Genomic DNA, 27,982 nt, shown 5'->3' with positions numbered 1-27,982 from the left:
CCTGAATTCTTTCCTGACAAGGCAGGCAAGAAGTAGGGACCCAGACCCTAGCCGCTGGCCCCTGTGGTCTAGTGGTTAGGACTCCCGGTATGGCAACTAAAATCTTGCTTCCAGCTACTGCTAGCTGTTGGTTGCTGCAAGCTGCCGCTTACTGCTGCATGCGTCCGAAATCAACTTCAGTAAAAAAAATCAACTGAACCTGTAATTTGATAACATGAAGTACCAAACGCTCCTCTGATTCACTTAGTTTTTACGTTTTAAGTACATGTGTTGACAAGGTAGCCCTAGCTAGCCTCAGTTATTGAAAAATATCCAGAGAAACAGCATTTTCCATTTTGGGGAAAACGCGTGTTAACTCTGAACTAGCTAAACACACCTCTGTTTTTTGGGAATTTTAAATTAAATTTTACCAGAATCTGCCTCTCTTGATGTGTTTAATAACACATCAGTTATTACCACCCCAAGGAGAGTAAACACTGAATTCAAGAAATAAGCATTTATGCTGGTGACATTGTGTATTCTATGTTTAATCAATGTCATAAATGCATATGCCTTAGAAAACACTCTTGCTCAGCCTTCCAAAATTTATGGTGATCTTGATCTAGTTCACCTATGATGGCTAGATTTCAGAAACAATAAAAGCATAAAATCTACAGGAAAGCTTCACTAAGAAAGATATTCAAATTTTTATAGCAGCCTGGATCTTTAAGTTTTTCAGATTACTACTGTGCAGACTATAGAGTTGGAGTGACCACAACTCCTTGTTCACTGATATTCTGATTGATTCTAAACTTCTGCTGAGCTGTAAAGAAACATATAATTCTCAAACTACATTTTCTTATTGCAGGCATTTATGGAGATTGCAGTTATTTCTCGGGGGAAACTGTTATAAATATTTCATTGGAAGTTAGCCAAACATTTATAGCTTTAGCTTGGAGATAGACCTGTTGGCAACGTGAATATATTTGCCATTAGTGTTGAATAATATTCTCCTCACAGTACAGGAAACATTGTTCTGCATTTGTGTTTCTTATTCCCATTGAAGGAGAACAGTACAAAAAGGCTCATTGGGTAGTATAGAAGTGGCAATGTGTTACTTTTGAAAACTGGCTTCTAAGTTTATCAGGAAGAGCTGTTTTTATTGGTAATATGGTTACTGAAAGTTTAAAATCATTAGAGAGTAAAGCTGAATCTGGCCTCTGTACCCTGACACCAAATTAAATCTCGGAGACAGAGCTTTGGGTGAAACAGAAAAGAAAGCTTTATTGTTTTGCCAGGCAAAGGAGGCCACAACAGGCTAGTGCCCTCAAAATTATGTGTCCCAACCTGGAGGGCTTGGTGAGAGTTTTTATAGTACTGGTTCAAAGAGGGTGTGATCCGCTCGTGGACATTCATCTAATTGCTTGGTGGTGAGGCAGGAGGGAGTCAGCATCATCAACCTTCTGTTTCCAACTGGTCTGGGGTCTACATGCTTGTGGGCAGCAAACCTCTGTTAACCATTAACTTCTCCCACCTGGTGGGGGTTTCAGTATCTGCAAAACAACTCAAAGATATTGTTGTGTGTATCCCTTGATGCAGAGCCAGGACCTTGCCCCAAGGCTGCACCGTTGCTTCTCTTGACTGTTCCTCCCTTGTCTTGCATTTTCTCCCTTCCCTAATTAACAACTGTTTGAACTTGCCTGTTGGAATTCAGGGAAGGTGATGGAGGCTGAATGAAGCCTATTTCCTGTAATCAAAGAAATGGGGGACACAGGAAGGCTCTTGTGCCCAGGAGCCCCACAGGGTCCTGCTCGGTATCAAGAGCAGGCTGCCAGTGGTGAAAATGAAGCAGATGATGGACAGACCCTTATCTGTCTTTATTATTTAGTTAATGATTTGCTTGTTTGTTTGTACTGAATGCAAAGATTTACTTTATTCAAGAAGACAAATTTCAATCTTGCCTTTCATGGTTAAGTAATTGGTTGTAATTAATGTGAACATTTCTTATATACTAATGATCGATTAGATAAGAGAGTTCTTTGTTTTAGGCCATCAGAATAAAAACTCATTTCATAATGAAAGGCATTTACAAACACTGGCTGCCTGAAATATCACATGATGAATTTACATAACTCCATGGTTTTGCCTGGTAAGTGTGAATACCTTTATCTGGTGTGTCAATGAATGAATCTATCAAATTTGTAATTAAAATGTCCATGGAGTGCATGAAATCTTTGTGAATGTCCAGCTCATCTTGCATTATCAGGTAATTGAATCACTGCTTTGCCTGATTTGAGCTGTAGTAATCAAGCCATCAGGCACTTTGGAACAGTAGAAAATCATTAACATATTTGACTTGGAAGTTGGAAAGGTGATTCTATGTAGTGAAGAGCTCACTCCTTTCGATCATCCTTAATTCATAGCATTGCATGTCCTCATAAATAGTTTGTGTTTAGTTTTTGTAGTAAAACGAGATGATACGTTTCATGGCCTTTTGAATACCTTATGAATTTCTAATAGCAGCTGCGAATTGATGTCTCAAAACTGAACTTCAGGTAGGTTTTGTTTAGGCTGCATGTTTATGGTCTACAAAGTTTTTATTTGTGGTTTTTTTTTTTAATTATTGGCAATTCTCAACACTTAAAGTTCAGATATTTCTAATAATAACTGTATTTCTGGCTCTGTAAAATAACGAAAGATCTGGCAACACTGGCCCTGTACTTCTACATACAACAATTGTATAAAATTGAATGAGAGCTGCAACATTTAGAGTTCTCTAGTCTGCCACATTATCCTCTTTTTTCTAATGTTTACTCTGATGAGATTTTTAGTTGCTGTTTATAATCATGCTTGTAGTTGCTTCTGTTATAGTAGGGCTAAAAGGAAAATAAAGCATTGCTTATAAAACTTGCTCATCAAAAGTGGGGAAATAAAAGCCAGAGTAAGAGCATCATATGTTTTCAGAAATAGTCATGTGATTTTCTTGTGAAATCTATCTTTCTGGATTTCTTACATCCACTCATCCAAAGAGCAAAAATGTCCACATTCAAAAGCAGCTCCTGGGTACTGTGCTTCATGTCTTGAAACTTCTTCTCCTCCCATTTGTAGATTTTATGGCACTGATACTTTCTGAACCATCAAGGACACAGTTGTTCTTCCTAACAATAGGAAGTACTGATGACAACTGTCAAAATTCTCCCACTATGGTTAGTTTTTGCTTTGTTTAATTTTCTATCTTGAAAAAGAATCTGTGGTTTTTTGCCTTGTTGAAGAACAATTTGCACCTTGACTTTGTTTTTGTTTAGCACCATGACAAACTACAGAGCTAATGGAGATTTTGACAATTCCTTTTTCCACCTCTGGAATTTTCATGGTTCTTTATTTATCATTCTTGGTGTCTCAAGGAACCATATTATGATCATTTAGATCTGGAGTCAAACAGACTTTGTTTTCTAGTTCAAATGTTACTGAAGACTGAGTTCAGGGTAGGGAGATGGGCATACTTATAATCGAAAAGATTTCTTGTTTCTATGATTTGTGAGAACTGTAATGGTGAAAGAGGGTGAGACTAAAAAAAAAAATCTAATTGAGGTACTCCAAGTTTCCAAAGGGGATATATATTGCCAGAGTAAAATGATGGAGAAAGCGTTTTTCATTATGCTGTAGCCTTGGCTCCAAAACACAATGTAGAACTTTATTGCACACAGAGAAACAATCTGCCTATACCAAGAGAAGGCTTGGAAGTCTCTTATCAATGCAGGTTATGCAACCTCATCTACTTCCTTTCCCTGGCACCCACCCCTTAGTCTCAGATCTTCCTGCTTCAATGGGAAGGGTCAGAGGCAGCTAGAAGCAGCAGTTGCAGTAGTTCTCAGGCCCACTTTTTTCCACCAAGTGGAATGAAGTAGGTCTAAAAAGGGAGAAGGCAGCCAAGTAAAAGAGATGGCCAGGGTTTTAGCCTGTTGTTGCCTTACTTCTCAGGTTTCGTGGAACTAGAGTATCAGAATCCAGAACAGATATTTATGTGCATACTCTTAAACTCTTTTGAATGATGCCCATCCAAGGACAAATGTCTGATCCAGAGACAGATTCTTTGAGGATGAACTGAGTGCAGGCTCTTCAAATGAACAACAGCATATATATATATATATATATATATATATATATATATACACACACACACATATATATATGCATATATATGTGTATATATATATGTATATATACACATATATATAAGCTCATTACCAATTTTATTAATTTTACTAGTATAAAGCATGTATAGCACTCAATTCATAAGTAATAATAAAATATCTGAAAGTTTTCATTGTAAATTCCACATTGCCAATTGATTCTTCCAGAAAGCTTTCATCGGTTTTTGCTAAACTCATGTATCCATAGCCAAACTGTGGTTGCAGTTGATAAATGAATATAGTTGCCACATAAATGTTGATTGATATTTACATTAATGAATAAGATGAAAATGAAACAACAAAGATGTATGCCAGAAATTTACTCATTCATCAGTGAAGCAAGGGACTTTGCTAAAAATAATCAAACTATAATTTTTGAATACCATAACACATCCTCAATTTTTTGTGCGCTGCACAATGCAGCTACAGATACAACACATTTTAAACTTTAACTTGCATCTTTCCATTACTTTCTTAGTCAAAGACAATCAACAAAATGATAAATCAAGCTTTGAGTTATTTATTTGATGATTTTCATGCTGTAAATACTACCATCAAGGCTGATATCAAGGTATCAACATGACATTATTGAACATGCAGTTAAGAAGTGGGACATTATTTGTGTGTGTGGGACATGGTTTTATAGTATTTCTACCATACAGACACAATAGAAGTAATGAATCACAAGAGCATAGATATTGGTAAGATGTAGTAATCTAATTACAAAGTGCTGAGTTTTGAGTATTTATTACCTTCGATTTTAACAAAATTAACTTGATGGTAAGTTTATATAATTAAAATTTTAATAATGGCTCTGTTCAACAACTGGCTCATAAAATTCCTGAAAATTAAGTAATCAGCTCTTGTCCCTAGGAGCTAGGTGAGAGAAACCCATGAAAACTTCAGAGAACTTTCATCTTACTTTCATGGATCATTGGTTCAGTTCCTGTCTCTGTACCTGTTACAAGTGACATGGGCTGGTCAGTTCCTTAAAACTTTCATGAATACCTCTGATCTTGCTGTGAAAGCTTTTTAAAGACTAACCCCAAAGCCATATTATACACCAAAAAGTCACACATCCTCTATTTTTTTTTCTTGAAGCACATTAGTGCTTTATGTGAGGCAAAATATGAACATAGGCCCAGGATTCAGATTCACAAATGACTGGCTATGTTGACCTTTGGGAAGTAATTTGATTTCTCTTCAAGAGAAGAGAAAAGAGAAGCAATTGGCCAGGTAAGGAATCAAAGTTGCTTTTTGAAGGCAAACTCTATAGCCATTTCAGGTAGTACAGATAGAAGTATCTTGTTGTACATATGACCATGTTTCTTTTGTTCTCCCAAATAAGTTTATTTTTTAAATTAATTAATTAATTTACTTTTGGCTGCGTTGGGTCTTTGTTGCTCTGTGCAGGCTTTCTCTAGTTGTGGCGAGCGGGGGCTACTCTTCTTTGCAGTGTGAAGGCTTCTCATCGCAGTGGCTTCTCTTGTTGCAGAGCACGGGCTCTAGGCGTGCAGGCTTCAGTAGTTGTGGCACGTGGGCTCAGTAGTTGTGACTCGCGGGCTCTAGAGCTCAGTAGTTGTGGTGCACGGGCTTAGTTGCTCTGAGGCATGTGGGATCTTCCCAGACCAGGGCTTGAACCCGTGTCCCCTGCACTGGTAGGCAGATTCTTAACCACTGCGCCACCAGGGAAGTCCCCCCAAATAAGTTTAAAAGTATGTGTTCTCATAAAAATAGACTCTGTTTATGATACCCTAGACATAGGAGATTTTTTGAATATTCCAAATTCTGATTTTTTGAAACTGCTTCTTACTTATGTTCTCTTTCTGTTCTTGTATGTGTAAAATGTATCTCCAATGAAAAATGACCCTGTTGGGTCCTGGACTGACCCTTGCAGATAGCCATTAAGTGAGAACATCATAATTAATGGTACTAGATAGTGATCAGCATGTCTTCCATAGAGTATTGGTCTTGCTTCCTTTCTTATTACTAATTATTTTTTATTCATGTGTCTCGCCTCAACTTGATTGTGAGCTGCCAGAGCACAGGGGTATCTCACTCATTCATTCATTCATTCATTTATTATATTATGTGTGTGAGTGCTTACTGGTTTTTCAAAAAATCAGCAAAGTCAGTTACAAAAGTTATATTGCTCAATCATCCATTTCCTCTCATCCTTATTTATTTAAGATAATTATATTTCAGACATTCTTTGTTTACTCACAACAGAGTGACTTTTTCCTCTTTGAGAAGGATTTTCTAACATGTTATACTTTAAACATAGAGTGAAAAAGCCAAACCTTTTCAATTTATAGCATTCAGGGTTATGCGATCCTCCTATGTAAAAGCCATGCTGGTATTTTGCAAGCTGCTATCAGCCAGTAGCTAGAATCTAAAGTAGTGGGATTGAAAATCCATTAAAGGGAATCATAACAGAGTTGCAGTACCATAATGTTCATATATCATGAAAGTAATGTCATATCTTCTCCATGCAGGTTTCCTGATGTTATCCTTTTATTAGGATGGGATGTATTTTTACCTCCCCTCACCCAATTCTGCAAATTTCTTTCAATCAGAAGCAGATCTCATTTAAATGGAGATCATGCAGCAGGGTATTTAATTGCCCTTCTATCATTGACTCTGATATTTTCTAATATAGTTAGAAACAATAGTATAAACTATATCTCAATGCAGTTTTCAACTTAACATTCCATAATTTCTACTGCCTTATCCTCTTGGATAAGCTGATTTTGTGCTTGGATTTAAGAAAAGGGTCCATGTATTCTAGGGAAAATATTGTGCTTCTACAAATACTATGCATTTTTATAGCACAACCTTCCCAGTTATCTGATTCTGATTCTATGGAGAAGATGTGCTTTTCATTGATTTTGAGCTATTTTACAACTCTTTACATTTTAGATAGCAAAATAAATAATTTCTTTTCATAGAAAAGCAAATAATTTGGTCCAGTGGAGGGACAAATCCAGCTCTCCTGTGGAAAAGCCAGTTTTGCATCCATTTGTAAATTTGTGTCAGTATTTCTGGTTTATATATGTCCCTCTCTTTGGATTTTCCTTTGAGCTGGTTGTAAAACATGCCTAGCTCTCTATAATGAGTTAAATAAAATCATTGTCATGTGTTCATCTTATATCTGTACGAGAGTCATGATTTTACCTTTAAAAAAAATTATCCTTTCACAATCTCACTGTCTCACCAATGGAGCTGGAGGGAAAAATCCCTTTCCTTTCCCTCCTTTCACTGAATTCCATTTCATTCACAGACATTTAGAATCAGGTAATAATTCTCCTTTTGTTTTTGTTCTGAGTGCTTTGGTATCACGATACATTTCAAGTGAATAGTACTAGTGATTTTCTAGCTAGTCATCTAAAAATCAGTTGTAGCACTTTTAATAAATAGTAGTAGCAACGAATATGGCCAAATAGAGATGTGGCTGTTGGTAGAGTTTAGAGCTTAGGTAGTAAAGCAAACATTTCAGGTATTAAACAAATGATGACAATGTCATTCATTTTAATCTCTATATTCAGCTTTATAATTTTATGAACCTTAAGGTTAAATCAGCTATTTTATTCACTCATTATTACTGCTAAATGCAAAAGATCAGTTATTAATAGGACTCTCTTTTATGGTCTGTACATTTATTTCAAAGAGGGTTAAGGCAAGTCTAAATTATTCTTGTAAGTACCATTTATTCATTGCCAGTTAAGGCTATCATAACACTGGCAATATATCAGGGTCATTTTAAATAGTCAAATATGAGTGTTAAATGGAGAAATATAGATAAGTTTTTAAATATATTTATTCATCATATTTTCCAGCAGAGAAGCTGGAACCTTGAATTTAAAGTCACTCTTTGGGACCTCCTAATAATATTGCTTACTTCTCTGAGTATTTCTGTTGTGTGTAGTTTGACAATCTTTTCCTATAGGAAACAAAGAGGAGGAAAGTCAGAGAGCTCATTTATCTTGAGAATGTTAATATTCACGACCATGCTCAAAAACATTTTTTTGTTGTTGTTTTGGTAGAACTCCTCGGGTAAAACTTTCTAAGTGTATTTTAAGGGAAAGGCTGCTTAATTTCTACCAAATAATTATTTGCTTCTGCATCAGTTGGAGGTAGGAAAACTACTTGAATGATAGGGGCTGCTGAAAGTTAGTTGGTAATGTTTAAAAATATGTTTTTCATAGAATAAAGAATGAGCTTGATAATGCAATTCAGCTTTGACATTCTCAAAATTTTGAGACGGTCTTGGCATTTGGCATATGGATTTCACAAAGACTAATTTCCTCTTCCTAAAGGAAATAGCCGTAGCAACAACCTAGTGAAGAAGGCACTAATTAGTCATGTAGGCACTAACTTGTAAAGTAGGAATTAACTAGCAATTTTTTCTTTTACTCTCTCTTTGCCTCAGTTTTCTCATTCATAAAATAAGGTGGTTGGTTAAGATTAGCCTTAAGGTCATTTTAGACTCAATTATTCTATATTTTGGAATTTGGCAACCTCATTTTTATCTCCTACAGTTTTGAGTCCCATCAACCAATTATAAAGGACTGGATAAAAAAATATTAGCTAGAGATGATAAGATCATTTAAGGTCATATAAGCTCCTGAAGAGTGGAAAGAAAAATTATTGAGTATATAAGAAAGAAGAAATGATCTTTTTTATTGTGTTTTAAAAGTGCTTTTGCAACAAAGATTTATCACAAAACTGCTGGTGAGGGCTTCCCTGGTGGCACAGTGGTTGAGAATCTGCCTGCCAATGCAGGGGACACGGGTTCGAGCCCTGGTCTGGGAAGATCCCACATGCCGCGGAGCAACTAGGCCCATGAGCCACAACTACTGAGCCTGCGCGTCTGGAGCCTGTGCTCCGCAACAAGAGAGGCCGCGATAGTGAGAGGCCCGTGCACTGCGATGAAGAGTGGCCCCCGTTCGCCGCAACTAGAGAAAGCCCTCGCCCAGAAACAAAGACCCAACACACCCCCAAAAAAAAAAAAAAAAAAAAGAATAAGTGAAAGTAAGATCCTATCTGTGCCAGGGCCGTCATTATTATTGTGACTAACAAATCAATGCTATAAAGCAGATTTCATCAGCCATTTGCTGCCCAAACAAGACAAAATTAAACTAAACAAAGTGACACCAACAAAATCAAAACCTGAAATCTCTGAATTGTTTCCCCTTCAAGCAAGTGGCTTCACCTTAGAGAGTCACTTAACAATTCTTGGGGATAGCATTAACGAAAGTCAACTTTTGCTAGTTGCTTAGAACATTAGCAGATTAACCAGTGACTGTAACAGAGGTATTTCTGTTTGATTCCAATTTGGCTTATGCTTATCTTTAATAAAAACAAAAGGAAACTAAAAATCTGTCAATCATAACGGTACGCCTATGTGAACATTTAGAAATAGAGATGATCAGGAACAAGAAAATAAATACCACTCATTATTCTACCATCCAAATATAAACAACATTATATGTTGCTGCCTATTTAATAAATTATTTACAAAAAAATTATTTTATTGTACTTAAATACATATAGTTTTGTTACTTATTTTTTTCTACTTCTTATGACATGAATCTTTTTGTTATTAAATATTATACTATTATATTTTATATACGTATATATATATATATATAAGATGATGCATTATATGGCCTACCAGAATTTATTGAAAAAATTCACTTATTGGTTATGTTATTTCTATTCTTTTACATGCATCTTCCCTTGAATTCTTTCAGTCAACAAATATTTTTTGAGCATTTACTATATCCCAGACACTGTGGTTAATGATGGAGATATCATGGGAACAAGATAAATAAGGTCCCTGTTCACATGGAGCTACAGTCTAGAGTGAGAGACAAGTATAAATCTCAAACTCATCACGTCTAGAACTTACCTCAAGCATGCTTTCTCTGAACTCCCATGATTCACTTAGACTTTTGTAGTCAAGCTGAACTCCTTCTGTTCCCTCATTTCTCATGACCAAAAATTCACTAATTGTGTCAGTTGTCAGTTCTATCTTCTGAAAAGCTCTTGAAGCCCTTGTTCTTCTGTATTTCCCTTATCATTCTCTAGTACAATTCTTATTGTCTTTTGCCATCATTTGTTACCTCTAAAATCTTAATAAGTACTTAATAAGTACTGTCTTTTATGACCATGATTTCCTATTACTCTAGTTTTACTGATTTCCTACTAAATCTCTTCCACAAATTCCATGAAATTTTCTTTTCCTTGATCCCTCTATTTGTCCCATTTCATGGATCTCTACCTGCTTTCCTTCCTTTCCTACTCAGTCTAGACATAATATTTTATATAAGCCCATAAGTCTCAGCTTCCTCACAATACAACTCACAATGGGTTTGAAAGACATTCTGGCTATTTTCTAGTTAAGAATAACATTATTCGATAATCAGCTCTCACCTTCACTGCTTTTTCAAGTTTTGGATGAAGTCCTTTTCCCTGAAATATTTCAAACATTAGATAGCAGAGACTACACCTCTGTCTGAGGAAAGACAGGCTGAGGTTCACCATGCTCCAGCTCTGTGGGCATGGACTGAAGAAGACTTCCCTGGTGTCCAGTTGACCTGCCTTCCCTTGAGAAGTCAATGTGCTTGAAAATGATGACATCAAGTGGAAACATTTCCTTTCTCATTGGGGGTATGGGCCAGAGCTTCTTTTATTCACTAATGAAAACTTTCCAACGGGGCAAATAGGCAAAATCCACATGATGTCAGATAGAGTTAGACGTAAAGACTGAAGTAACTTGTATGTTTTTGTTCCCCTCCCTCATTATAACTTACCTAAATGGCCTGTGGGAATTGAATAGCCTAAACTTTGCAGCACCATAGTCTCCTACTGATATTAGATCAAGTTCATGAGTTCTTCAATAAAGGAAGCATAGTTACACCACTAACAGCCAAGATATCAGTAAGTTAAAGAAAGATTGTCCAATGGCTTTCTGACATACCAGTGGATGATGTTAATTCATGATCTAATTTAATGTAGCTCAACAAAAAATTCTGGGACAATGTATTTGATTTCAATGCTTGCCTAGCTTAGTGTGCAGAATAGTAGCCATGATGTGCTTTAATCGTCAGGAGCAAGTGTTACACAGGAAGAATCATATTTTTACGCAATTAAGGAATTTAATATTAGGTCGATTCCGAAAGGGAAGTGGGTACTTTCATATGAGAGAACACAGGCAGGAAAGAACTACAGTTTCAAATGAGCAGATATATGTCATTCTTATGCTAGCGAGTGAAGTGAGCAGCTCAATTTTATAAGGCTTAGTAGGGGAAAGAAAAAGGGGCTATGGTGAAAGAGAACTTTACATATTTGTGGTGTCAAAACCAAGGGCTACCTATGCAGAGTAACAGGCACTGAACAAGAACATGTCCACCGTTGAAAAAAAGAAATGGTGAGACACCACGATGATTAGAATTAGGAGATAGGCGAGAACAAATACTCAGAGCAGATCCACAATGAGGAGGAGCTAGAGATTAATGTCATTATCATTATGATGCTATAGTACTGAGTACCTAGTGTGAGTTAAATTTATGCTAGTTAGCTTATTCTACACAATTTTCCCGACAACAGTATGAGGTGGGTACTCTTATTTCCATTCTGTAGCCAAGGACATTGGGAAGGCAAACTGCCCAAGGTCATGCTGCTAGTGTGTATTATTCAACAAATCTGTGTCTGAATTCAGATATCTTAAGCTCCGCAGAACACAGCCTTAGCCACTCAATCAATACCAATCTACTTAATAATATTTCATTGCAATTATATACAGTTAGGCTTAAGTTAATGTATGTTAAAGTGTATACAATTCTCCTGTCAGCATTAGGTTCAGATTTTTCCAAAAATCTTTTCGAAACTAAAATAAAGTTTACAAAATTCAGATTTAAAAGTCACCCATTCAGGTATAGTTATGAATAAGATATCCATACTGAATATTCTTTCTGCCTATTCTGATCAAAATGTTGGTATATAGCATTAACATAAATTGTCCTTTTTACAGAAATATCTGTTAAGAAAAGTTTTCTTTATGGGCATGCTGCTCACATAGTATTTATTATGATCATTTAAAGTTCTTCACTCACCAAAGAAACCCTACCAACATAAGCATATAAGCTCAACCACCAAGGCATCTGTTGAAGCAAAGCCAAAGACTTTTGAGGTGAAAATACATTGAACATCTTCCTTTCTTTTTTTTCCACTGGTTCTTTCAAGCTGATATGAATTGTCCTTTGTGCTCTGTGTTCTCTGAAAATAATTGGTTTTATTAAAATAATTGCGATGGCACAGTTAGTGCCCTATCAGATATGACAGGCAGCTAGAGCCTGCTGCTCTTCTATATAGAATGCTGCCTCTAGGTTTTTAGTCATCATTTTCTTCTAAAGGTTTTCTCTCCCAATGAGTAAGAAGAATGGATTCTTACTATTTACTTTGTTGGAAAGAATGAAAAACCATAAACGATTGTCAAGTGTATATTTAAATATGGCTTATTTGATTGCTTATCTCTGGGCCTTTATGTGGAACCTGGAAATGACTGTCTGATAAAATAGGTCTTCTCTTCCTTCGTGGTTTTTGTACACTGCAACCTAAGATCATTAAAAAGACTTTTCTTTTGGGCAGAGAATTTTTTTCCCCTTTTGATCTTGTATTTCCCTAAAACTTCAGGAGCAAACTTATTTATTTATTTCTTTTATTGTGAAAACAATGTAATTTTTTTTCTGCTTAACTTTTTTTCATACCTCAGCTAGAATTGATCTTGTGACATGAAGAAATAGATACCCCTGTTTTACCATTGAGTATTATACATAATATTTTTCATTATTTTGGAGAACAATAAAGATAAAAGGGATATAAATATCAATGGAATGGAAAAAAATCCTAAGCAGTGATTTTCAATGGGTAAAAGTAACTCTACCAAAGCTACTCTATTGCTCTTTCTTTCTAGAACCCTGGTTCTCAAGTGTCTGCCTTTTTATTTGCTTTTGTTCCGTTCTCCTCCTTTGAGGACAAGGTTTCACTGCTTATTTATCTCTATATCCTAAAATGTGGACCTCAAGAATCCACAAGGTCTTTTAGTTCAAGAGCTTTCTACCTACTGAGTATAGTTAGTCTTGAAAGAAATTCTTGAAAAAGAAAATATTGGTTGCTGACTAGCAAATTTCCTTTTATTGGATGAACTGTTTACTACTGGTCCGGTTAGTCATGGCAAGTATTATAAGGTCATAAGGTACATTTGGGACCTGTTGGCACACCAGGCATATTTACATTATATGATCATTAAGAACTGTGACTGGCCAAAGAAATATGGTACTTGTCTTTGTGAAGATTACTTTTTTGCAAGTCTTTAAATACACCTCTCATTTCAAATAGTTAGCCATCTGTATTAGGGAATGATATTTAAAATATCTTCATAGTCTTACTTGACCTTATCATACCTTTAAGGAATCTTGACTTATTCATATTCAGGACTTTTCAGTTTCATTAAAAACAGTTGCATGAGACCCTTCTTACTTTTCTCCTAACTCTAGTCCTATACCATTTTTCCCTTCTGCTTGGCACTTGGCCTTAACGTTTATCTCCCATAGACACCTAGTAGTTGTTCTTAGTTTCTTTCGCTAGACCAGAGGCTCTGTTGCTCTGGCTTTTCCTTCTCCTTGCTGTCTTGGATAGAATGCTTTTTTTAGTTTAGATTCTAAGACTCAAACTTCAGTACTGAAACCCTTTGTGACTATCTTGACTCCCTTCAAATTTCCAAACCTTATTTAGATTATTCATGTGACTGTAATATTTAAATTATTTCTGTGGTTCCCCATTTTCTTTCTAAGGAGAGCTAATGAGAACTCTTAATGGTAGAGACAGTAGTTTTTATAACTTTGTTGGTTATGAATAAAATGTAGAAGAAATATTATTTTCATATTTGTTTTCTGACACCCATGAATGAAAATCAAATCAGCATTTATTTAGGTAAGAAACACATGAGACTATTAGGGTGAAAAATCTAATAGGAAAATCTTTTGGTTGGAAGGACATTTTAACTAGAAGAATATCTTTGGGGGCTAAAGATATGAGTTCATTCTTATAAATTTTACGTATTATAATTTTTGATATTTTATCTCAGCAGCCTTTGAGGCTGATATGAAACTCCAGAAAACTCAGTCATTTCAGTTTTCTTGCTGGCCTCTTAATAGATTCACCATTGGTCTTTTCATCCAAGGAGGATTTAATAATATGTCTGAGACTCTTAACAGCAGTATCAAAGCACTGAATGCTCCTGAGGTCCAGCCCTAGATCAGAACCCAACACAAGATACTATACCATACTGTCTTCCCAGTTCACTGGGATATTAGGATTTTTGAGGTTTGGTAACCAAGCAGATGGCTTATTTGGACTATTAAGATATGAGAAAGATTTTTTAACCCAAAGAGGTAAACCAGCAGTAAGCTGTATTTCCCTTTAAATATCATCTTGCTACCTCACTATGGATTATAGCACTGAACAAGTTCTTGAACTATGATTTTAGAATATATAAAATCTTTGAGAGCTGATTTCTTTGAGTTGGGTTTGGCCTGAAACTGAAGGCATAGGGAAGTACATGCCTGTAAGTAATGAAATTCCCTAAACTTCTGTTGGCTGATGACTGATCTTAACTGTGTAGACCACGGACTCCAGAGTGGAAGTCAGCACAGGCCACTGCATGGCTTCAGACATCACGTAGCCTGATAGCCACTATTTCAGTAAGAAACTTATTAAATGTACACAATTAAACATGATTTATATTATTCTTTTCCCCTACAAAATGTTTTTCCTATGAGTTAACTCAGAAGTAGAAAAAAAATTCTTTACCTGTCCACATATCCTGACTTTTATTTTAAAAATATTGTTATTGTACCTAATGTGGATTCATGAATATGTGCTAGAGAGTAATGTAGACAATTTGTAAGCCCTTGCAGAGCTCTCATTCTAGCAGTCTTGGGATAAGATGATTATGGTCATGGGAAATTTGGAATAAGCCTTACTTTTACTTGGTGCAATCTGATGGAATATTTTATTTTTATTCATTTTCTCCTTCCTCTGTATTTATGCACTGGCACCCTAGTGCTATCTAGAAGTGAAATAAATGGCTTAGAAGCTATGATTCTGTAACTATCAAGATGTTAGAATGGAAATAGCTATTTGGAGGTGTTTGCATATATAATGTACCCATGTCCATTTTGACCTAAGAAGTCTGCAGGAAGCTTCTGCCTATGTGCCTCTGAATCAGTGAAGAATTGTTTTTTAAAAAGGGGAATTATAAATAAAGGCAGATATGACAAAGGAAAAATAACATATTTCAAATAAAATATGTGAAAAATCATCTTTAGGCAGCCAAACAGGTAAGGCAGCTCTCCATTCATTGTACACCAGTTCTGTTTGTGTGCTCAGTGGCCCAGACCAATATGAGGAAGCTATATCAAAGGACGTTTAAATATTACTCCATCTTATAAACTCTTTTTGGAATTGGTTGAAAGTAAGAGTGAATCATTTTTGCATCAGGCAGAATTTTAAACTTTTTCTGTTATTTTCATAAAAACTTATATTTGTTCTCAACCACAGTATCTGTAATACCAAAAAAAAAAAAAAAAAGTAGGAAATCACCAGAGAACTTTTATCATTGGAGTCTGTTCTAAGTCAGGCTTTGATTCTCTATTTCAAGCTCACAGTGCTCTGAAATTGAATAGTTTCCTTCTCTAAAGCCAGCACAGGATAAACCATTCTCCCCTTCTTCCTCTACTCTCCTTCTTCTCTCCCTCCCTATCTTTGCTCCTCTCTTTCCCCCTCTTTTATTCTCTCCCTACTCCTACCTTTTTCCTTTTTTTCACCTCTCACTTCCCCCTTTTTTTATCTCAAATATTTACTAAGCTCTTAAGTGGCATACACTAAGCACATTACAGACATAAAAACAAATAAAATGTAATCACTGACTCTGAGTTATACACAATCTAGAAAAATGGTTTCAAACTATTTTTAACTGGGCCCATAGTAAGAAATACATTTTACCTTACAACCCATGTAAGGTAAACATGTAGACACACATGTATTTGTTTGTTAGGGCTGCTTTAACAAAGAACCAAAAACTGAGTGGCTTAAAACAACAGAAATCTATTGTTTCCCAGTTCTGGAGGCTACAAGTCTGAAATCAAGGTTTTGGCAGGGACCATGCTCCCTCTGAAACCTGTAGGAGAGAATCCTTCCTTGCCTCTTCCTAGCTTCTGGTGGTTTGCTGGCAATCGTTGGCATTCCTCAGCTTGCAGCTGTAGCATTTCAGTCTCTGCCTGGCAGGGATCTCCCATGGCATCCTCCCCTCCTGTGTCTTTTCTCTCTGTGTCTCTTCTTTTTTTTTTTTTTTTAATTGGCTCATAATTTATTTTGAAAAGGGTCTTGTAATACAAAGTGTTGAATAATGAAAGATGGTTGATAGGTACCTATGACTAGGGCTGACATTTTTAGAGAACTATCCCCTTTTCTAAATAAGGGTCCACAGCACAAGTGGCCAGTCTTTAATTATATGGAGAAACAGAAGTGATAGAATGAACACAACCCATTCTTGGGAAAGCATGTAAATAGGTGAATTACCATTATCAAATGGCCTACACACTCATCACGTTAGGGCAATACGTGTTTTAAAAATAACAGGTGACTCCTTTTGGTGATAGTGTATTTTCCCTATTATATAAGAAATTCACAGAGTTCTCTTAAGAAGTTACTTGGCTGTATCAAGGACACTAGACATGTTGGATTAGCGCCCACCCTACTCTAGTATGACCTCATTTTAACTTAACTAATTATATCTGCAATGACCCTGTTTCCAAATAAAGTCATATCCTGAGGTATTGGGGGTTAGGACTTAAACATATATTTGGAGGTGACACAATTAAACCCATAACAACACATACCCAATGAAACAATAGTTTCATGAATCAATATTCAGTTTTTACTGTATGATATTTTTTACTCTTATTATCAAAAAATTTGATTTTGACCAACTAAATTGATTTACAACTCACTAATAGATGCAAGTCCCAGTTGGAAAAACACTGTTCTAGAAAGGGAGATAAAAATGCACAAGGATACTTAAAATGTAATATTATAGGTGCTAGTAGAAGAGTGTATGTATATCATGAGTGTTCTAGTATGGGAAAAAAAATTATGAAAGTAATGAAAATCTACAAAAAGAGGTAACCCCTGCTGAATCTTAAAGGATAAATAGGAATCACCAGTGGTGGGGTATTTGAGGAGTGAAGAAGGAAGAAGAAAGTAGGTGTACAGGGATGACTTGACCCCTGGAGGATAAAGAGGAGTTCATGAAACAGTGTGACCAGTTTATAAAAGTTCTTATATATGATGCTAAGGTGTTTTGCTTTTATGCTGTAATAATGGAGAATTTTTAACAAAAATAACTGGTTAAGAATATAGGTAGAATTGTTTGGATTTAAATCCCAATGTGACCTTACATAAGTCATTTTTCTTTGCTTTGGTTCTCTGATATATATTTGGGAATAATAATACCATGTGCCTCATGAGTTGTAGGAATAAATGAATTACGACATAAAAAGAATTGTGTCTGACTCACAGGGAGCCCACAATAAGGGTTAGTTATTGCTTTTGTAATTACCATTGAAAACTTTTAAGCAAGGGAGTGAAACAAGGTGAGCAAACGTTAGTGGACAGTTTGAAGATCATTGCAGGCAAATCAATAGAAGACTAAAGTCATTGGGTGAAAAATAATCAGTGCTACACAACAGTTTCAAAGTCCACCTCTCACGAATATTTGATTCCATTTCCCCCTCTTCCAGGTTAACTGGGATAATTGATTGCTCGGTGTCCTCTAAGTATAGCTCCATAGAAGCTCTTTCCCTTTAGACAGTTCTATTGACAGGAGTAAGTTCTTCATCATTTTCATAGTTTAAGTTCCAAAGTGAGGGCACTGTCTTTCTACCTTACAAACAGTTTTTTTCGAAGAAAGGTCTTGGGGTTACACACATACACCTGCAGCCACAAACAAGTAACTCTTTAAAAAATAAGGCGTTTCAAATGAACAAAATAGATAATCTACTATAATTTCTGAATGTGATATAATAAAACATTACAGAATATCTAGTTAGGCCTTTGATCAAAGTCAAATAAAAATAAAACGTTTTATCACCAATTGGGATTAATGTTAGAATTAGATTCGGAGGTTTATTGTAATTCGACTTTTTCTTTTGTTTAAACTACCTTCATTTTGTCTCCAGCCACCCCGCCCCATGGCTTTAACGTTATAAGAACAGAAAATCTAAACTCGCGTTAGTAGTTGTTACAGCAGCTGCACTGCGTGTGGTGAATAAATCTGGGCAGAAATCTGTGTCTTAATTCCACCCAGGGGCAACTGCTTTCACACTGAGCCAAAATCTGAGTCAGCCAAAGAGCCACAGAGATGGCTGGATATCAAAGGGAAGGGAAGAGGAAACCATCCCAGGAACTTAGGGTCAGCACCCTAGGAGGAGGTCCGCCGTGTAAGCCCGGCAAGACGGGCCCTCCTCCACGGGATCACTGCTGCGGGCACAAATCCTACGGGGCGACCGATGAATCCTGTTCCTACGCGGAGGAATAACAGCCAGACAAGAACGCGCTCGCATGAACGCGCCCACACGGAGCGCTGCTCCGGCGCGCTCGCTGGGGGTTCTCTTTCTCCTTAGTCTCTTGGAGGTTGCAAGGCTGGGCGATGCATTGACTCAGCAGCAGTGATTCCGCAGATGATCGTGGTTTGATTTTGCTAAGTGCGGCTCTGTAGATTCAGTGAAGGTCACTTGCAAATTTCCTGGCTCTAGTTCTGAAAGAGTTCCCCTTTCAGGGCTTGAAAATTAAAGTCAGAGAACTCACCAAGCAAGTTGAAGATTTTGTGGATTTCTCCCCTTGCTGAGAGAAAAGAACTAGTGATTGTAAATAGACCTTGGTGAGGGCCTTAGTCCAGCAAGCAGGGGAGCCAGACTTTCATTTTACATAGCACCACTGCTTAATACAACTTCTGTACTTAATAACAGCTGTTAGTGGTTTAACTCTCATTGTGGACAGAGCAGCATAGGAGGAATGTTACAGTCTCCTTTTTTTAGTTTGCAAAGAGGGCTCCTCCTGTTTGGTCCATTACAAGTTTCAAAGGATTTGTAAACTGAGCTTTCATTCTTCTAGCTATCCATTCTTCTCTTTCATTCTGATTCTTAAAATACAGCACACCATTGCCTATAGAAATTATTTACAATATTACCTACATGCCATTAGTCATAGATACTGATGGATGCATTTTCTGAATTTACAAAATAAATAGAGGAAGACAAAAAGATTTCAGGCTCTTTAAAAAAAGAAAAAAACCTTTTGTTTCCTTCTATCACAAAATAATACATATCTATTACTGAAAATTTAGAAAATACTGAAAAGCAAAAGAAAGATAAATAATAGCTACCATAATCCTACTGTCCTGAGATGACCAAAATGTAATTTGTATATTCCTTGGGAACAGGAAGGAATATACAAATTCCACAGAACTCAACTCAGAGCCTTGCATAGATGAGGGCATTGGTTACAACCTTGACTGAGCATCTGTGGAACTAAAAATAAGTACAAAAACAGAATGAGTATGCCTGGGTTCCACCTCAGAGCTACTGCCTCAAAGTTTTTGAGTGATGGCCTAGTGGCAGTATTACAAGGAAATTCCACAAAGGATTCTGCCAGGGTTGCAAAGTAATGGATTCAATACTCAAAAACATCTTTTAAATAGAATTAGAGTTTCTTTTTGCAAAAAAGTAAAATAAAAGAGGGTACACAAAGAGTACATAATGATATTTTTCCCCAGCTGCCGAATTTGTGGCTCAACCCAGCAGAAGTTACTGTGCACATTTGAAAATTAGTGTTTCATGTCCTGAGAGCTTACCCTCAGTCTTCTTGAACAAGGCATGGCCTGTGATTGTACTCAATGGCTCCATTTCTGGCTTTTGAATGTTGGCTGTTCTATGTACTAATTACTCTAGCACGTAAGAGCAAGCTTCAGACGTGATTACATGCTTTAAGTAATTGGCTGCACCATGTTCCAGATACTTCTTCCAACTTCTTAGGCTTTAGTTTCCCATTAAATTCTCTCTGGTTTGGGTTTTGGCCTTTCTCAGTCTTCCTCCCTGGAATTCTTCTCGCCTGCCTTGGTCAGTGGAACCGCCAGCTAGGATGATAGTCTGGGCTTTGCCCACAGGGGACCTTAGAACTTGGAGACCAGATCATAAAGAACAATTTAATTAAAGTGCCCTAAGTTTTTCTCTTCACTTCGGAGACCCTCTTTTTCAAGATTCTGTATTCAGGTCTAGAGTGCACACTTTCATTCATTCATCCATTCAACAAATACTGATTGAGCACTCATTATGTCCCAGATACTGTTTGAGGTTCTGGGGATTCAAGAGTAAATAAAACCTACAAAGACCCTGCTCCCATGGATCTTACAATCTAGTGGAAGATGACTGAAAAGAAATCTGTCAGATGGTGATTAGTGCCATAAGGAAAAATTAAATAGCTTAAGGAGATATCATTGTGAAAGTGACTGTTTTATATAAGGTTGTCAGGGAAAGTTCTCCTAAGGAGCAGTAAGTGGTTGTTTTATACAGAATGGTTAGAGAAGGCTTCTCTCTGACCACAGAATCTAAGGCTAAAGGTTAAAAGCCTTTAGTCAGAGCATGTATGGTTAAAGAAAAGAGAGGGACCAGTGTGTCTAGGCACAGCAATAAAAGCACAGTGGTAGAAGATGAGGTCAGAGAGATATTGCAGGGGCATGGGTGAGATTGTTTAAGGATTTACAGGAAAAGGGAGGCATTTTGCATTAATTCTGAGCTGATATGAGAAGCCATAGGAGGGTTTTGGAAAAATTATCTGACATATTTTAAAAGGAACACACTGACCACCGGGAGGGAATAAGAGTAGAGGCAATTGCAGATATCTAAGTGAGGGTCAGGTAGATTGGATGAGATTAGTGGTAGTGGAGGTAGTGAAAAACCGTCTGCTTTGGATGGTGGAGCCAATAGGATTTGCTGATAGACTGGATGAGGTATGACTGAAAAAAAAGAGTGAAGATGACTCGAGTGTTGGCTAGAGTAACTGACAGAATGGAGTTTCCACTTATTAAGATGGGAAAGAAAGTTGAAGGAGCACATTGGAGGTGGTTGAAATTAAGGATTTGATTTTAGACACATTAAATTTGAGATGCCTATTAGATAGCCAAGTGGAAATGTAAATAGTTAGGTATTTGAATTTGAGTTCAGGGGAGAGGTTGGGGCAGAAGTTACACATTTTGAGGTTGTCAGCTTAAAAATGGATTATCTGTTAGGATTAGATTTGATTGCAAACACCAGAATAGCAACATCACATTGGTTTAAGTAAGTTTATATTTCCATTATGCAAAAAGTCGAGGTAAACGAGTAGGAGCATGACTCCACAATCATCAGGAAACTAGACTCCTCTCTGTTGCTCTGCTGTACTCAGTATGTGACTTTTAGCCTCATGGTCTAATGAGGCTACCTGAGCTCCAGTCATTATGCCTCCATTAATGTCAGAAGGAGGAGGAAAGAATGAAAAAGGATGTGGTCCCTCCCTTTAAGAACACTATCTAAAGGCTGCATGTCACATTTCCAATTATAGCCCAATAGGCAGAACTTGGTGTCATTTGGACACAGCCAAATGCAAGGGATGAGAGAAGTGCAGTATTTATTCAAGAAGGCATGATACCAGATGAAAATTGCAGTTTCTCTTACTATTGGAGAACAACTAAAATGCTATGTTACTGATAATATTTAAGTCAAGGCACTGCATGAGATCACTTAAGTAGTGAATGTAGGTATAGAAAGATCAGTCCGTATTTGCCCACATACACAGATATTTCAAGTACTCTGGCAACTGTCAAAGCTGTGCCCTCCTCTATTTCAGCTAACTGTTGCTGTGGAACAAAGCACTCCAAAGCTAAGTTACTTGTAATAACTATGTTGCTAATACCTATGCATCAGTGGGTTGACAAGGGTTTGGTTGAATGGTTTTTCTGCTGATTTCCCTTGAAATCTCCTGAAGCTGTAGACAGATGGCAGCTGTGGCTAGAAAGTCCAAGATGGCTTCACTCGCGTTCCTAGTGTCTTCATGGGGATGAGTGGAAGCCTAGGCTCAGCTGGGATGTTGGGATGGCCAAGCTCCTATCTCTCCCCATGCATTTCAGGGTTTCTCTCTCTCTCCACATGGTCTCTCTAGGTTGTTTCTCCATGAAATCTCTCCAGCAGCAAAGCCAGATGTATTACATATAATCTCAAGGCTCAGAAGAGCATAAAAGCAGAAGCTACCTGGCCTTCTTAAGGCTTAGCTCCAGAGCTGTCAGAGCATCATTTCTGCTGTATACTCTTGGTTGAAGTGAGTCACAGGGCCAGATTCGTTGTGGGAGGAACCTACACAAAAGTGTGAATAGCAGGAGGCATGACTCATTAGGGACTATCTTCACAGATTAGCTGCTGTGTGCTCTAATGACCAAAAAGGCTGACAAATGTGGTATGCCTGTAAATCATCAAGAAAGATACTAGAAAGCAGATTGAAGACATTATTTTATCCAAGTGCAAAAGCATGTTTTCCCCAGTGAGATCATTGCGTGTCCTTTAGGAATGATATAATGGAGATCCATAGACAGTCCATTGAAGGCGACAAAGAATGTTCATGGCAATCCCATATGAGTCAGGTTGAATGAACATTTGTGTGCATCCCATGTGCCAGGTGCTGTGCAAAGGACTTTAAGAAATGTTATCATAGTAACATTAACATCCTTATTAGAATATTAAGAAGGAAGTGTTATCTGCATTTCACACCTGAGGTTGAGCAAAGTTTCCAAGGTTACCCATCTAGAAAATGTTAGAACTTGCAGGGTTAGCTCAGGCATCCTCTTACATGTGACCTTCTCCCCAGGCTGCCTCACTTTACATTTCCTGCCTCTGTAGTTTTAGAAATGATGTTCTGTCTGCCAAAAACACTTACTTCTCCTTTGGTTGCCTGGGTATCTATTTTCTAAATGTAGTTTAGGAAATCCTCTTCTTGGAAAGCTGTCTTAATAGCCTCTTTCCCACCTACCAATGGCTTTAGCCTTCCCTCACTTTCTTCTGTGCCTTATACATGTTTCTAATTGTAACTGCAACTTTAATAAGTTTAGCTCTAATTATCATGTTTGTCTCTAATAATAGACTGTGAGCTCCAATGGGGGAACAGATATTTTTTTAAAAATATCTTTAAGCCCCAGGAAACAGTCCAGTGCTTAGCAGTTAGTGATTTTATTGATTAAGGATTAAATGAATGAAGGCATAGTCCCTGCCTTTAGACATTAGTCATAAACTTCTGGGGCCAGGGAGATAACATCAATATAGGCAATTAGACTGAATATAAGCACTGGTTAATGAGGGTGTATGGGGAGAGTGCTATGGTGATTGCAGAAATCTTGGCTCCATCTGAAGATATCCAAGCTCAGATTTTTAATAAGACAACAAGTCAGCTTAAAAAAAAAAAAAAAAGAAAGTCTACAGGGGAGAATAGGCTTGTGGGATACAGTTTTCCCCTCCTGCCTCACTTTATAATCTCATTAAGGGAGGCATCCTAAGAGAAACAAGAAAAGGCTGGATTAATCAGACAAGGGTTATCCACTGAGCTCCCACATTCTGCAGTGCACTAAGGGGACAGCGCAGATTAATTACTTGGGGCACCAGCTACTTCTTTAAGTGGCTTCTGTGGTCACAAGCACTTTCCCTCCTTTATTTAGCTCACTCTTTATTCAGTGGCTGCCATAGTGCCCTAGGGCAGTGCGAGAGTTGACACAGCTTCCAAAGGTGGTGTTGGTGCTATTGAATAATTACCAGAGTCTAGATCACAATTTTATTATCCAGTGCAATGAGCAGTAGGAAACCTCATATCAGAAAGGACCACTCTATTCATGGACTCATAAATAGAGATGGTTGGGACTTTAGAGATCATTTAAGCCCTGAAAGTTACATTTATTGTTTCGGGTTACATAGGAGATCTGTGTCAGAGTCAAAATTAAAGCTTAAGTCCCTAGATATCCATGTGCTTTTTATACAACATGACATGGAGAAGCTAATGTTCTGACCACTGATCCTTTAGTTGAGTCCTTTATAAAGTGTATTCTCTTGATCCCTCATGAAGGGCCTGGGCCAGGGAGGGAGGGTACAGGGCTCTGCCCTTCTCAGTCCCTGCCATCAGAGCTGCTCTAGTTTTTTTTTTTTTTAATATCTTTATTGGAGTATAATTGCTTTACAATGTTGTGTTAGTTTCTGTTGTACAACAAAGTGAATCAGCTATAAAGAGGCTCTCTGACTTTAACATTTAGCTTTTAATTACCAATTAGCTACTCTCAGGTCTATATTTTTGCAGGGCTTCAGTTGAGTTTAGCAAGAGTCACACAATTCCACTGCTCTTACAGTTACTATTTCCTCCATATTTCTCAAATGCCTAGTATATCATACTCATTTCCTTTCATTGGTGAGCCATCTCAGTTCACTGCCTTTAACTGTTTTAAGAATTAAACTGCTATCTTGTACCAAGGCTATCTGTGCTCTATTTACTACCAATAATGGGGCCCTCATTTAGTTATCTTGGACTTAACTTCAGCTGCATATAACACTTTATTATTTTTTAATTACGGGCAGATGTATTAATGGGTCTATGACCACAGAGCAGTTCTTCTATGGAGCTAATTTATATTTATATTTTATATTTACAATTCTCATTCTATGATTGGGTTCAGCCCAAGCACTTTCTGCAGTTTTGGACCAATAAGACAGTTGGAGACCAGTTCAGAAATCATAGTTGTAAGCTTAGGCAGGCCATCTCTGTTTATATCAAACTTATGAGAATTCACTAAATGGTGTTTTTATAACACTATCAGTTATCAGTTTGAAGTACTCTTTTAAACTACACATTTTCAAGTTTTAGGAGCCTAATTTTTCTTAGCTGGCAAAATTCAATGGAGGTGAAGCTAGAAGGGGGGTCATGGCCAGTCACTGCAGTTTATTTTGTTCTAGTCAAAGTATTTATGAACTCCTTTTTTTTTCACTCAAATTTGCACATTAATTTCTATTAATTAAAGTCAGTGACACCTGTTCTAGAATTTTGCTTGTCAGCTAAGATTTTAGCAGTCCCACTTTCTTTGTTTCTCCATGGCTACTGTCACATTAGTAGCTCTATAAATTTCACAAAGCCTTCTTAGACACATGGATTTTGAGATTCTTTTGGGGGGAATTAAATGGAATTTTTCATGGAAGGAATTACATTCAAGTTAAACCAGAGCTTTACACATCAAAATCCATGTTCTGATATTACGGTCTGAAGAGCAAACTCCGCTTACACTGATCTGCTAGGATTATGTGACTTATCAGCTGTTACTGTTGTTTTATCAATGAGACAAGATCATTCATGTATATACACTGATGACTCTAGAACATTTAATCTTAAAGATTACCTTGGTAATAAGAGTTTTCTATTTCTAAAAATGTATACCAATCTCCACGTGAGCACTGCAGAGATTTTATGTCAAATAGCTGAATATAGGAAGGAGTGAGTTGAAAACTTCCTAGCATGTCAGAAAAATGTTAGCTCTTATTGAAATTCTTGAGAGAAACGGAAAATGACTACATATAGGTTATTTTTGTATAAAGCTTAAAAATTAATTTATAATAGAGATGAAATAGCATGGGCTTAGCTGAGAGTTTAGAAAAGTCCTCCTACTCCATAAACTTAGGAATTATGCCCCAGTTGTAGTAATGACTAACTCAGCAGAGATTTTTTCATTGGTGAACTGTTTTCTGTGGCTCTTAGGAGGGTTGAGCATATATTCCAGAGTGGTCAGTGAAGCAGAAGCAGAAGGAGATGCCAGGTCCATTGTGGGATCTTATTTGGGACACACTGACAGCAGGCCAATAAGCTGGTAAACCACTGGCAAATAGGAGTACGGCTGATGACACACTACAAGGTATGGCCTTGCCAAATCAGGAAACTCAGTTATTACACACCATTGCTCATTTATTCTTGGAGTTTTCATCTCTATTTCCAAAGAAACTGGCAATCTTGTAGTTCAGTTTAGAGAATTGTTTATAACATTCCTGGCGCTAGAACAGGACATCGATGATGTTCTCATGCCTCGGGGGAGAGAACAGAATCCATGTCCAGGTATCCGTGAATAATGTGTTTGCTTGAAGCTCTGCAGGCTTAGGGAAGGCCCATTCTTCTACCAACACTTGTCATATCTGTTATAATTACATTTTGGTTTCACCATCCTATTAGACTGTGAACTCTTCAATAAGAAATAGAAAATTATAAAAGTGACTCATGTAAGCCGTGAACAACTAGTTAAGAATAATAAATTTAAGTTCTGGAAATTAGCTAGCTCTTAAATGGTAAATAAAAGCTATTTTTTTTCAGTTTTACTGTGATATAATTGACATATAGCACTGCATAAGTTTGTGTGCAGCATAATTATTTGACTTACCTATATTGTGAAATGACTGCCACAATAAGTTTACTTAACATCCATCATCTCATATAGATGCAAAAAAGAGGAAAAGAAAAATCATGTGTTTCTTTTCCTTATGTAAAAGTTATTTTAATGAGGTCTTCTCTTAAAAGTAGGTTTTGATTTAACAGCATCTTGATAAACAAAGGCCAGTTCCAGAGTTGAGCCAAATTTCTCCTAAACTCTAATCTTATTACTTTGAGGAGCAATTGGCCCAGCATTGTACACATGTTTTACAAGGCTCATAAAATAACCTCTCCCCTGAGCCTCTGGCATCCAGGCATCCAGGTGCATGTGACTTAGTAATATTTGCACAGCAGTATCCTGCATGCTTTGAGTGATGTTGCCATTTGCTGGAGTTCTCAGCAGTGCAGCTCTTCCACCCAGTTGCAACCAATTTCACTGATCAGTAGCTCTGGCTTAGCTTCGCCCTCATAAATGTAATAATTCACTTGGCAGGTACAGAGCAGATAGATCTCAAAAAAAAATGTTCAGGTTCTTGGAAAAGCCAGGAAAAAGACTCACTGATTTTTTATTAGCTTTTGTATCCTGACATTTAATTTGGGTAAGGGGATGATGCAGTAGTTCAGGATGTTCAGGCACGAGATGTCTTTTTTTCAGTTCTTCAATTCTTATTCTTCTTTCCTCTGTGAAATGACTCCAGTCTGTGAAATCCATTTAAGAGTCATGGATATCAACAGGTTGTTGAATGTGGCCAGTCAATGGACCATAGAGCTGGGCTAGAGATGAGTAGGAACAGAGCATCAGCTTTGTGTTGGCCCTCGACATTCCTGGGGGTACATGCAACTGCTATCATACAGAGACTTGGTTTATATTATACAACACACCACACACACACACACACACACACACACACACACACACACACACACACACACACAGAGCCAGGCTGTCTGGATCCAAATCTGTTATGTTTCTTATTAGCTGAGTAATCTTGGTATATTATTCAGCCTCCTAGTGTCTCATTTTTTATTTTCAGAAATTGATATTTTCTCTCTCATTGTCTGTGAGGATTCAACAAGTAAACAGATGTAAAGTAGTTTTAAAAAGTGCCAGGCATATAAGAAGCTCTCAATGAATGTTAACTCATTACAATTATTATCATCACTCTCATGTAAAGATCTTTCATTTATAATTTTTCTGTATAGCCAAAAATTAATATTTT

Source organism: Orcinus orca, chromosome 14 (genome assembly GCF_937001465.1).
Source record: "Orcinus orca chromosome 14, mOrcOrc1.1, whole genome shotgun sequence".
In the NCBI taxonomy this organism is placed as follows: Eukaryota; Metazoa; Chordata; class Mammalia; order Artiodactyla; family Delphinidae; genus Orcinus; species Orcinus orca.
The sequence above is the reverse complement of the archived record's forward strand: the minus strand, read 5'-3'. Positions refer to the sequence as shown.